Consider the following 13,578-nt stretch of genomic DNA (forward strand, 5'->3'; position numbering starts at 1 on the left):
ACATCCTCTGTAAAAGCATACACACCCCCCAATCCAGTAATATAGTACTATAATAAAGGCATGTCATTTAGAACAACCATACACACACGAAAAAAAAAAAAAAAAAAAGGAGAGAAGAGAAAAACAACAACAAAAAAACAACAACAAACCAAGACCATTCTCTATGAATTTTTTGGGGAATCTAACCTCCCCAAAACCGTAGTAAGCACACAGAACCATTTTCCTCACATCTGGAGACAGGTGAGCTATAAAAGGGGACCAAACATTCTGAAAGCTATTTATATTACCCCTAAGCACTGCTGCCAGCCTCTCATGAGGCAAGACTGCAAAAATCTCTCTATACCATTGTGTGACAGAGGGGGGAATGTTTTTTATCCATCTAACAAGGATGCACTTTCTTGCCACGAGTAGCAATTTATCTAGCAGTCTATAACCTTTTGCATTAAGTGACAGTGACATTGCTTGTCTTTTAGACGGAAGCCCCAAAAGAAAAAGACCGGGATCTACCTTCAGTTTTATCTAAAGAATGGTGCTAATTTCACAGGCAATAAAGTTCCAAAATCTTAAGATGACTTTACATCTCCAGAAACAATGGAAGTACGTCCCCAGCTCTGTATTACATTTAACACAGAGAGATGGTACAGAGGGATCAATTTTATTCATTAAAACTGGCGTTATGTCCAACCTGTGTAAAATCTTATATTGAGTCTCTCTAAGCCGGTTACAAGTGAAAGTGGATCTAACACTTTTCATAGCCTCCTGCCAATCATCATCTATATAAGGGTTGCCCAGGTCTTCCTCCCATTTCTGAGCCACTGTGCTTGAGAGTCCGGAGATATTTTTTGATGAATAAACTCTCCAGCATGCTAAGTCCTAAGGTATCCGGTGCCTGCTTTTGCTTTGAAGTAGCATGGTGCCGAATTTGCAGATATCCAAAGTGATGTTGATTTGGAAGGTCAAACTTCTGTCGTAATTGTTGGAAGGACATTAAAGAGCCATCCTGGAATAAATCTCCTAGTACCCGAATCCCCTTTATGTTCCATGTTTTAAAGAGAGACGAGCCTATGCCAGGAGCAAAATCCTGATTTGAATTAATTGGATTCAACATAGCTATAGTTTTGCCTGTTCCGAAGAACCTGGATATCTGTTGCCATACTTTGATAGAACAATAGAGTATTGGGTTTTTCCTCACTGTGTCATGATACTTACAGTATAGGGACAAGCAAACAAGCTCCAGACAGAGAGTGGAGAGCAGGCCCATGAATCTACAGTAGGACACATATCATAATAGGACCTAAACCACTCCCAAACAAGTCTGGAATGGCAAGCCCAGTTATATTATACAGTAAGATGTTTGGCATAGCTAATCCACCCAACTCCACCGGCATCTGCAGAGACTTAATCTTTTGTCTAGGCTTTTTCCCACTCCATACAAATCTAGAAAAGGCACCTTCCAGCTGAGCAAAGGTTTTCCTGCTCAACCATAAAGGTAAAATCTGCAGAGGGTACAATAATCGAGGGAGAATATTTATCTTGATTAAGCTTATTCTACCAAGCAGTGAAAGAGGAAATGCTTGCCATAACTTATTCAAATCAACTGACACCCTAATCCCGAGATAAACAAATCCAGATTTTGACCACTTAAAGGGGAAATTGATTAAAGATTCAGTATTGAAATTACCTAATGGTATTGCTTCTGATTTGTTAAAGTTAATTTTATACCCTGAAATTGAACTAAATTCATCAAATAATGATAATGTTGCTGGTATAGATAATTCAGGTGATGATAGAAACAGCAGGATGTCGTCTGCATACAATGCGATTTTGTGCTCATCATCTCTCAACGATATGCCCTTTATATCTTTATTCTGTCTAATGGCCTCTGCCAGCGCAAACAGGAGAGGGCTCAGCGGACATCCCTGTTTGGTGCCCCTAGCGAGTGGGAAAGGGTCTGACCGTAAACCATTAGTGATAATGCAAGACATAGGAGAGTGGTAGATCGTTTTAATCCATTTTAGAAATTCTCCCTCTATACCAAATCTCTGTAAGGCCTCAAACAGGTAGCCCCACTCAACCCTGTCAAAAGTCTTCTCTGCATCCAAAAATACAGAGATTGCTCCACAGTTCTGTTGATTGGGATATTGTATAACATTCAAAAGTCTTCTTATGTTTGTAATGAAGAAGAACGCTTCTGTATAAAGCCCGTCTGATCTGGGTTTATAAGGCTAGGAAGAACCACCTCCAGTCTTCTAGCCAATAGTTTAGAGAGTACCTTAGCATCGACGCCAATTAAACTAATGGGTCTTTAAGAGCTACATGTATCAGATGCTTTATTTTTTTTAAGAATTAAAGAAATATTTGCCAAGTTTAAAGTAGGTGGAAGCCGACCATTTTTCAGTGAATCTATAAACATTTCTAGAAGTGATCCTGGTATTTCTCTTCCCATTTTTTAAATAAAATTCTGGGCAAAAACCATCAGGCCCAGGGGCCTTTCCTCCCCTTAGAGACTTTATGGAGCAAAGAACTTCCTCCTCTGTAATTGGTCTACAAAGATCTGCTTGTTCTTCGGCTGTGAGAGAGGGGAGTCCAATTTTATTAAGAAAAAGAGTCATTCTTTGCTTTGTCGAATGGCATTCTGATGAATAAAGATTTTGGTAATATTCTTTCATAATTTTATTAATGTATTTGTTTTCAAACCTATGAGCCCCAGACGCATTCTTTAAAGATGAGATTACATTAGTCTCTAGCCAGCCGTGCAAGAAGTCGACCAGGTTTATTCCCTGATTCATAAAGTCTATGTCTAGCAAAAAACAGCGATGATTCAACTTTCTTAGTTAATAGCTGATCTAAAGCCAGACGGGCTGCATTAAGCTGCTGAGACACACCTCTGGAAGGTGACAATTTAAAATCTCCTTCCAGAATCCTAATTTTCTTTTCAAGTTCTACGACATTTTTCATTGCAGCTTTCTTTTTAACTGAAGTGTAAGATATAATTACACCTCTTAAATAGGCTTTTGCGGACTCCCATAAGACTGACGGAGTGATTTCGGGAGTTTTATTAGTTTCAATAAAGAACTCCCACTGTTGCTTAAGAAACTGCATAAATTTAGGACAACTCAGCAATGTAGGGTTAAGTCGCCACTGTCTACAGTATGGGTCTCTATACGGAGGACAAACAGTCATTGCAATCGGAGAGTGGTCAGACAAGGTCCCTATCCCAATGGAGCAGTCCACTGTCCTATCCAGTAACTCTTGCGATACTAAAAATAAATCAATGCGTGAAAATGTTTGATGGGGCTGAGAGTAAAAAGTATAATCTTTCTCCCTGATATGAGTTAACCTCCAAACGTCAAGCAATTCCAGGTCTTTGCAGAATTCTGAAAGCCTAAGACTTTTCCTTTGTCTAACTCCTCTTGGGGGGGATTGATCTATAGATGGCTCTAATACGCAGTTAAAGTCTCCTCCCAGGAGTATGCGAAAACATGAAAATGAAGAAATGTCAGCCAGTAACTTAGGAAAAAAGTGAGGCTCATATACCGTGGGAGCATAAATACAACCAATCAAAACATGCTCCCCATACAGGAAGCCTGAAAGCAATACGTAACGGCCAACGCAACTCCCCTACTGTTAGACTTATAAGAGGAGAAAAAAACCTGGCCAACCCAGTTTCTCCGCAACTTCATGTGCTCTGTGTCAGAAAGGTGAGTTTCTTGCAACAATGCAATTTGACATTTCTCCTTCTGAAAAAAAGAGAGGAGTTTTTGCCTTTTAATAACATGGTTAATGCCTTTTACATTGAGGCTGATACATTTAAAATCACTCATCATTGGACTGCAGCATGTTGAAATAATCTCAATAATATAGAAGTCCAAATATGAAGGGTTTTGTGTCATTAGAACAGTAGAGAATGGTCAAAATAAACAATAACAAAACACACCAAACGAAACCATATCCCCCCCACCCCTTTACCAAAACCGGAGTTTGATAAACCCCTCCCGCTCCCACCATCAGACTTAATTCAATTCAATTCAATTTTATTTACATAGTGCTTTTAACAATGGTCATTGGCTCAAAGCAGCTTCACAAAAAATTAAATTTTATTATTATTTTTTTTTTAGAAAAGAAAAGAAAATATTTGAAAGTGTGTATGTGTGAGAAAAATGTGTCTAGATAATAATTAGATGAATGAATGATGAATGAAATGTCTCTGATGAGCAGGCCAAGGGTGACGGCGACGTTGGCAAGGAAAAACTCCCTGAGATGGCAATAGGAAGAAACCTTGAGAGGAACCAGACTCAACAGGGAACCCATCCTCATCTGGGTGATAACAGATAGAAATAACATCATGTGTGTTGTGCAGGTGAAAGTTCAATATAACAGAAGTTATTAGCCAGTCTTTCTCTGGATGCCTAAGAAACCTCGCAGGGTTGGCCTTTGTCTACTAAAGCTGGCACAATATCCAGATGCCTCGGGATGGATAGAAAAATACTTAACTGCGAATGTGTAGAGGACGTGAAGAAAAGTAGCCAAAACACACCGAAAGACGGAGTAAAACTCTATCTACCCCTTCCACTCCCACCACGCTAAATCTTGCATAACAGTAACTAAACCTATAAGCTCCAGCCGGGCACTTCAAATAAGCGAGGGAAAAAAATAAATAAAATAAATAGGGAAAAAAATAAAATAAAATAAATCATATACACACACATATACATATATATATATATATATATATATATATACATATACACATACATACATACACATACACACATACACATAGAAAGAGAAAAAAAAAGAAAAAAAAAAGTGCCCCGAAAATCACTCAGCATCAAATTACCATAAAGAGTCCATTAATGAACTGTAGAGTGTCTCTAAAGTACCTGTCTATCCACATATTACCTGTTGTATAAAAAAGGAACACTGCCTTTCTCCTTTCCACTTGTGTAGGCAGCGCGAAATTAATCTAACCTGCTCAGAAACGACTGTGCATCTTGTGCACAGTGGAAGGAGCAGTTCGATCCGTTAAAGTTGAAATATAGGTTGGCAGGGTAGCGCATCGTGAAACTGACTCCTCTTCGAATAAGCTGACCGCAGACGTCGTTGTATGCCCGTCTCGCCTCTCTGACTTTGACAGACAGATCCTGTGTGATAAAGATATCACTGCCCTCATATGTGAGATGGCCCTTCTTCTTAGCCGCTGCCAGCATTTTATTCTTGCCCGAGTAATTATGAAGCTTGATCAGCACAGGGCGTGTGCGGTTGGGTTTGAGCGGACCAAGTGTTCTATGTGCCCGGTCAATTTTAACTTTGTCATGTTTGGCCTCAATCCCCAGCAGCATTGGTAACCAAGTCTGGAAAAACTCAACAGGTCTGCGGCCCTCCGCTCCCTCTTTCAAACCTATGATGCGAATATTGTCTCGCCGGCTGTGGTTCTCGGCCTCCTCCGCCTTCTCTAAAAGGAGCTGTGCCGTTTTTTCCTGCACCGCAAGATTACAAGTAACGCGGTTTACGAGTGTTCTGCAAGAAGAGCAAAGATTTTTAATAAAATTTAAATTGGTTTACGAGCACCGAGTATCATGTCTCACACATGCGCTTCTTGTTTAGACGCTGAGCGTCACGTGATCACAACTGAACCAACGGTTTTTCTCTCTCTTGCGCTGCAGAATCGTGTCCCCTGCTTGGTCTTAGTGCTCGTCTCTTACTGGTATAATCAACATTTGTGCACGCGTGTACTGTTTACTATAACACTGTGACTACGTGTTTGTGAAACATATTTTATTATGTGTTCGGAAGCGCGTGTACTGTTTCTTATAACACACGTGTGTGTGCGCGAGTAAGGCAAAAGAAATTCTTAATACAGAGGTTAAAAATCTATTTTCTTACTCATCATGGTGTGTGTGTGTGTGCGCGTGCGCGCGAGTGTAATTAGACACTGTGCCGGCTGTGTGTGTGTGTGTGTGTGAAACCCTTATTCACAAACACACACGCGCACACAGAAATGAAGGCAAGAGACACACACTCTGCTTTCCGGAGAAACTCTGTCGCAAATCTTTTCAGAGGTAAGGTGCTGGGTCATTTGTTTGTTTGTTTTACTTTACAGCAGTGATTCTGTTAGTTTGCGCTCACATGAGTGTCTTTAGCGATGTTTATTGCTTTTTCTTTTTAGATAAAACAGTGTAGCGGGAGAGAGACGTTGATTTATGACCTCTGTTTACGGGAGTTTAGTCCAGTGCGGGAGATGCATTGTGGGTAGAAAGAAAATTTTAATGTATAAGATGGGAAAAGGGAGACAGGAGTGGCTGAAAACAAGTGTCTCCACTTACTCTAGCCTCACACACACACATACACACACACACACACACAGCGCCTGCATGCACAAAGGGAAACGCTTATCTGCCGGGATTTATTTTTAACTTTTTTGAAAGGTAACGTGCAGGTTAATTTGTTTTATTTTTTACTTAATATTCTGTATTAATTATTTTTCTGTATTTATTTTTTTTGGCTGTAGAACGAATAATTTAAGTTTCCATTATTTCTTATGGGAAAATTTAATTTGGTTTACGAGTGTTTTGGAATATGAGCCCACTTCCAGAACGAATTATGCTCGTAATCCGAGGTTCCACTGTATATATAAGGAATAACGGAAACTTAGATGATTTGTTCCACAACCTAAAACTATTAATATAAAAATTATTAATACAAAACATAAAGTAAAAATAAAACAAATTAACCTGCATTTTATCTTTGACAAGAATCGTAGCTGTAATGACTGAGACCAGAAAGAGGAAAGGATGAGAAGAGGGGAGAAGAGTTTGCTTACAGGGACTTTCACACAACAGTTTCACACGAGTGTGCACACACAAACACACACCATTTTGCTGACCGAGACACTTACTCACACAGGCCCACACACACACAAACACAAAATAAAAAATGCTTTACATGCACACTCACATGGTCACAGTGTTATAGTAAAGTATATGCGCACACAGATGTTGACTATACAAGTGACGCAGCTGTAATTGACTAATGTGTCAAGAGGAAGTAGTAGTAGAACTCACGACTGCAGCAGTATTTATTTGCACTTATTATGCGTGCTTAGTAGACGGTACAGTGGTGTAGTGTTAGCACTGTCACCTTGCACCTCCTGGGTCCAGGTTCGATTCCTGTCTCTGTGTGCATGGAGTAACCACTACAACCACTTCCTCTGAAGAAAATTACGAACATAATTTGTTCCGGAAACGGGCTCATATTTCAAAACAGTCGTAAATCAAAGTGAATTTTCCATAGGGAAAAAAAAAATTTAATACAAAATATAAAGTAAAAATAAAACAAATTAACCTTTACTTTACCTTCAAAAAAAGTTAAAATAAATCCCAACAGATAATTGTTTCCGTTTATGCGCATAGGCGGTGTGTGTTTGTGTATGTGTGTAAAGCTAAAGTAAGAGGAGAGAAGGAATCAGATCGTCCCCTCTCCCTCTTTTCATCTTACACAGTAAACCATCCTCCTCTCTTATTTGAGTGTTACACACACACAACAAGACTGTTTTATCGGAAAATTATCGCTAATGACACGTGTGAGCACGCACTAACGGAATCACCGCTGTAGAGTAAAAAACAAACAAACATATATATTCAAGTTCAAGTAGGCTTTATTGTCACTTCAACCATATACAGGTAGTTCACAGTGAAACGAAACAACGTTCCTCCAGGACCAGGGTGCTACATGCAACATAAACTTACAACATTAATTAACAGAGAAGCTAAACTCGCTAACTAAGAGGCCTAGTTAGCTGGCTAGCAGAGACAAGACAGATAGTCCTAACATAAATTACAACATAAATTAACAAAAACTAACTAACTAAGGAAGACTATCTACTGGTCTTACAGACAACATAAAGTGCACGTGCAAATGTGCAAACGAGCAACAACAAAGTGACTGCGACAACAACGACATAACAAAACATAATATATGGTGTTGTGGTAGTAAACACAGCAGCAAGAACTAAGGAATTAGTGCAAACAGTAATGAATATTGTGCAAAAGAGATAAACAGTCGTTCTTGCTAATGAGACCCACCACGGTCATGTCATCAGCGAACTTAATGATGTGATTCGAAGTGTGTGTTGCTTTACAGTCGTGAGTCAGCAGTGTGAACAGCAGGGAACTGAGCACATAGCCTTGTGGGGCCCCAGTGCTCAGTGTGGTGGTGCTGGAGGTGCAGTTCCCAATCTGTACTGACTGAGGCCTTCCGAAAGTCAGAAAGTCCAGGATCCAGTTGCAGAGGGAGGTGTTCAGGCCCAACAGACTCAGCTTCCCGATCAGTTGTTGGGGAATGATAGTGTTGAATGCTGAGGTGGAATCTATGTGGAATCAGCATTCGAACGTGTGTCCTCCTTGTCCAAGTGTGTGAGGGCAAGATGGAGTGTAGTGGAGATGGCATCGTCCGTTCAGCGGTTAGGATGGTACGCAAATTGCAGTGGGTCCAGTGAGGGGGGCAGCAGGGTCTTATTGTGTCTCATGACGAGCCGCTAGAAGCACTTCATGATGGTGGGTGTAAGTGCAACCCATAGTCATTGAGACAGGACACAGTAGACTTTCTTCTTCTTCTGTAGTGAGACACAGCACCTGGTCCTTCGGAGAAGGGGTGGTCTTCCTCGCCGCCACCTCGTTCTGCCTGTTGAACCGAGCGTAGAAGTTGTTTAGCGCATCTGGGAGGGGAGCCGTCACCGTCACAGGCAGGTGATGTAGTCCTGTAGTGAGTGATGGCTTGTAAGCCCTGCCACATGCGCCGTGTGTCGCCGCTGTCTATGAAGTGGTTGTGGATTCTTTGGGCATGTGCGCGCTTCGTCTCTCTGATGGCCCGAGAAAAGAGTCTTGGGTCCTCAGAAGTGCACGCACCTCCGCAGTAATCCACGGTTTCTGATTGGGACGTGAGATGATGTTCTTGGAGACAGTGATGTCATCAGTGCACTTGTTGATGTAGCTGGTCACTGATGACGTGTACTCCTCCAAGTCAGTGAAGTCGCCGTAAGTTGCAGCCTCCCTAAACATGTTCCAGTCAGTGTTCTCGAAACAGTCCTGAAGAGCAGAGATGGCTCCTGCTGGCCAGGTTTTCACCTGCTTCCGGTTTTGTACGCCTGACGAGTGGTCTGTATGCTGGAATTAGCATAACAGAGATGTGGTCTGAGTAGCCGAGGTGGGGGCGGGGCTCTGCCCGATATGCGCCGGGGATGTTTGTGTAAACAAGATCCAGCGTGTTTTCCCCTCTCGTTGCAAAGTCCACATACTGATGGAATCTAGGAAGCACTGACTTGAGATTTGCATGGTTGAAATCTCCAGCAACAATAAACAGTCTATCCGGGTGTGTATTTTGCAGTTCACTGATCTTTGTATACAGTTCCCATAGCGCTTTCTTAGCATTAGCGCTAGGTGGAATGTACACTCTGATAATGAAAACAGTGGAGAATTCCCGTGGTAAATAAAAAGGTCTGCATCTAACAGTCACAAACTCCACCAGCGATGAGCAATAACTAGAAACTAGCACAGAGTTCTTGCACCATTTCGTGTTGATGTAAACACACAAGCCGCCACCGCGAGTCTTACCGCAAAGAGCTGCATTTCTGTCTGCGCGAAACGAGGCTAGCCCATCTAGCTGAATAGCGGCATCTGGTACTCGCTGAGCCATGTCTCCGTGAAAACAAAGACACAGCAGTCTCTAACCTCACGCTGTGTAGCCTGCTGTAGTCGGATGTAGTCCAGTTTATTGTCCAGGGAGCAGACATTGGATAGGATAATGGACGCGAGAGCCGGCCGGCTAGGGTTTGTTTTTAGCCTAGCACTGACTCCCGCCCGCTGGCCACGCTTCCGCTTTCTCGCGCAACGCTTCCGATGTGCCCTTCAACACAGAGGCTTTAAGGCCTGGTTCACGCAGCAAGCCGAGGTCGCATAGCTTTTCCCGCAGCTCATCATGGATGTCGTTACCCGGGTTATTTAGGTACAAAAGTGTCTGGCTGTTGTATTTACGGACACCATTCGCGACAATATCCATACACAGAGTAAAATAAACGCGTTACACACAAAACGTAAACAACGTAGATCCATTTTGGCTCCGGAGTGGCCGCTGCATGCTACTGCCGCGCTGCAATCTCAGTTAATGACCCTCACTCAGTGACACTCAGTTAGTGAGATACTGTAACTGTCAATGAGACTCCTGTACCTCTCAGCAGGTATTTTGGCCCACTCCTCATGAGCAAACTGCTTCAGTTGTTTCCAGGTTGAAAGGCGCCTTTTCTAGACGGCATGTTTCAGCTACTTTCAAAGATGCTTAATAGGACTGAGGTCAAAGCTCATAGAAGGTCACTTTAGAATAGTCCAATGTTTTTCTCTGAGCCATTCTTGAGTGTTTATAGCTGTGTGTTTTGGGTCATTGTCCTGTTGCAAGAACGATGACCTGCGACTGAGACCAAGCTTTCTGACACTGGCCAGTTTATTTCTCTCTACAATCCCTTGATAGTCTTGAGATTTCATTGTACCCTGCACAGATTTAAGACACCCTGTGCAAGTTGCTGCAAAGCAGCCCCAGAACATAACAAAGCCTCCTCCATGTTTCACAGAAGGGACAGTATATCTTGATAGGCTTCATTTTTCCGTCTTTGAACATAGAGCTGATGTGCCTTGGCAAAAAAATTCAATTTTTGTCTCATCTGTCCATAGGACATTCTCCCAGAAGCTTTGTGGCTCGTCAACATGTAGTTTGGCATATTTCAATCTGGTTTATAATTTGTTTTTAACAATGGATTATCCCTCTCTGCGATTTATTATTAATTTTCCACATGCAGCCACATCCAGGGAGGTTGGCTACAGTCCCATGAATCTTACATTTTTAAATAATATGTGCAACTGTAGTCACAGGAACATCTAGCTGCTTGGAGATGGTCTTATAGCCTTTACCTTCAACATGCTTGTCTATAAATTTCGTTCGATTCTCCTGAGACAACTCTTTCCTTTGCTTCCCCTGGTCTATGTTTTGTGTGGTACACACCATGTCACCAAACAAAACAGTGACTACCTGGAGCCCTATATACAGGCCCACTGACTGATTACAAGATTGTAGACACTTGTGATGCTAATTAGGGAACACCTTAAATTAACATGTCCCTTTGGTCACATTATTTTCATTTTTTTTCTAGGGGTACCATCATTTTTTGTTTAGGCCTGTTCCATGAGTTTATTTTTTTTTAAAACCGTTAAAGCTTGGTTGAAAAGCAATGTCTGACTTACATTGGTTAACCTTTATAGAATTTTTATTTATTATTAATTTGGTCAGATTAAAACATATTTAGGTCTGTACTTTACATACCAGAGGCAAATTTGCATGACCACAGTGACTACAGTCCCCTCCTACAGCTTGTTCATGCTACTCCTGTAGCTTCAATAGGCCGGCCGTCACTCCTCTGACCCAATCCTCCACAGTAGAGCTCTGGTTGAAGAAACAAGACAATCATGTACAGACAAAGATGATAAATAAATAAATAAATAAAAATATATAATATAAAATATATTAATAAGGCTATACACAATGAGAGAGTGTAAAATACTCTTTCTGGAGTTCTAATGACGTGTTAAAGCTATGCTCTTATCTTTTTAGGTTTTGGTCTTATCTCGGGGTTTTGGTCTTATCTCTTTGGCATATTAGGGAAGATAAAAAGCTGGCTTAGGAAATGACTTAAAATTTACATTAGTGAATATAGAATTTGGCCATTAAAATATAAAAGTTGACAATGTATTTAATGAGTCCAATGCAGAAGTGCCACAATTAGCATTTTCTTAAAGAATAAAGAGGATTTGTCATTTTCTATTCGATTTTATAAGTGTAAAAACAAATCCTCTGTTATTGTCTCAACAGATTTAGTCAATAAAACACTATAATTTCCCCCATTTGTTAGTTTAGTTTAACGTTTTTTGTTATTAATTCATTTGTTTGTTTCTTGTCTTATTTGTGTTTATTGTTAATATTTATTTACATATTCATTGTTAAGTTTGTTATACTGTATATCTTTTTTATTCTGTGTTATGTTACTTTAGATAGTTAATTGTATAATTATAGGACCATAGGATGGGACTCTAAACCAGAGGATACACCAAAAGGGCACAGTGCCATCTAGTCGCCTTGGCATCATATCTAGGAGATCAGTCAGTAAATTCAAGTAAGAATCACAGGCTTTGCTTATCCCGTAGTAAGCCCGTGGGGATTAATTTCTAAATCACACAAGCTTCCCAGATAATACTAATCCCGTGCAAATAGGGATTTTTTATTAAAATTTTAAATAGTTTTAAAAGTTTCAGTGCAAACTGTTTTTATTTTGAATAATTTAAAAGTTTTATTGCTATTATTTTCATTTTATGATTTTTTTTATTCTCTTTTATGTAAAGCACTTTGAATTACATTGTGTATGAAATGTGCTATACAAATAACCTTGCCTTGCTTTTGTCATGGATGTTTAGCAAGGAAAATTAACTATATTTGCCTTTTGGATCATTTTAAATTGTTGGATTGTAAATTCGAAGCACATGTAGCTTAATCTTTTATTCAGCACCACTCACCTCGACACCAGAACAACTGGAAAGAGAGGGAGGGCTTCACTTCTGCGGCTGTCTGCATGTCTGTGATCAACATGTGCTACACCGCTGTGCTCAGTGCGTGCAGAGACGCGGAGGGGAGAAAGGCATCGGAACTCGACGGAGTCTCAACATTTTCTGACCTGATATTTTGATGTTTGTTTGTTTAACAGGGAAAGCTGTGCGCAAACAGAAACAAATACACGCATACATTCATTTATTTATTTAAAAAAAAGCACTTTTTCTCATGGAAGAAATAGGGCAGGTGTTTAAGATCTCTTTTATGTCTATGTGTGCCTGCTCGATAATAATGATAATAGACATATGACACGTTTTTTTCGCGCTCCAGAGAGAAACAATGACTTCCAGTAAAGTAAAGACGGATCGAAACTGCAGAGTTCAGAGGGACCTGTCTACGGTGTAGGGAACGGGTAAATCATCATTTAACCGGAAGTGGACATAAAAAAGTTCCCATCTGTCATTGCACCTCGCTTCATAATCATTATCGAAGACGACATAATATTTACATGACGCGAAAAGAATTAGAAATTAGTGAAACGGTAAAATGTAATTTCAATAATTACATTTAAAATATATTTAGTCAATAAATACTTGCTAGTATATAGTCTAGTAATCTATAAAAAAAAAACACAATAATAATTTCCCGTACACGAGTTATACACATTTGAACTGTATACGTTTTGTAATTATATCAGATTTTGTTTCAATAAATAGGCAATATTTAATTTCAGTAGTGAACAATTTCAGCAACAGCAACAATATGTATCTTGCGTTGCTTACATTACCAGGGTAACACTGCTGACGGTGCAAAGTGTTCCAAATAATGGAATTTTGTCGAATGAAGTTCCCTTAATCGACATTCCCTGTACAGGGAGTAGCACGCTTTTTAGGAACACTGTGGAATGAAACACAACCCATAGTCGTACACGAA

At 40.3% G+C, this 13,578-nt stretch overlaps 1 long non-coding RNA gene across 1 annotated transcript in view; it reads right to left on the bottom strand.

Annotated features, from left to right (window-relative positions):
- LOC128510397 (uncharacterized) overlaps window positions 1-13,535 on the bottom strand; it is a 39,928-nt gene extending 26,393 nt beyond the window's left edge. The window contains exons 1-3 of the long non-coding RNA XR_008356110.1: window positions 13,433-13,535; window positions 12,612-12,805; window positions 11,368-11,487 (exon numbers count right to left, since the gene is read on the bottom strand). This is a non-coding gene — a long non-coding RNA (uncharacterized LOC128510397). The remainder of the gene's footprint in view (window positions 1-11,367; window positions 11,488-12,611; window positions 12,806-13,432) is intronic.
- Between the last annotated feature and the right edge of the window lie 43 nt (window positions 13,536-13,578).

This window comes from Clarias gariepinus, chromosome 22 (genome assembly GCF_024256425.1).
Source record: "Clarias gariepinus isolate MV-2021 ecotype Netherlands chromosome 22, CGAR_prim_01v2, whole genome shotgun sequence".
NCBI classification, from domain to species: domain Eukaryota; kingdom Metazoa; phylum Chordata; class Actinopteri; order Siluriformes; family Clariidae; genus Clarias; species Clarias gariepinus.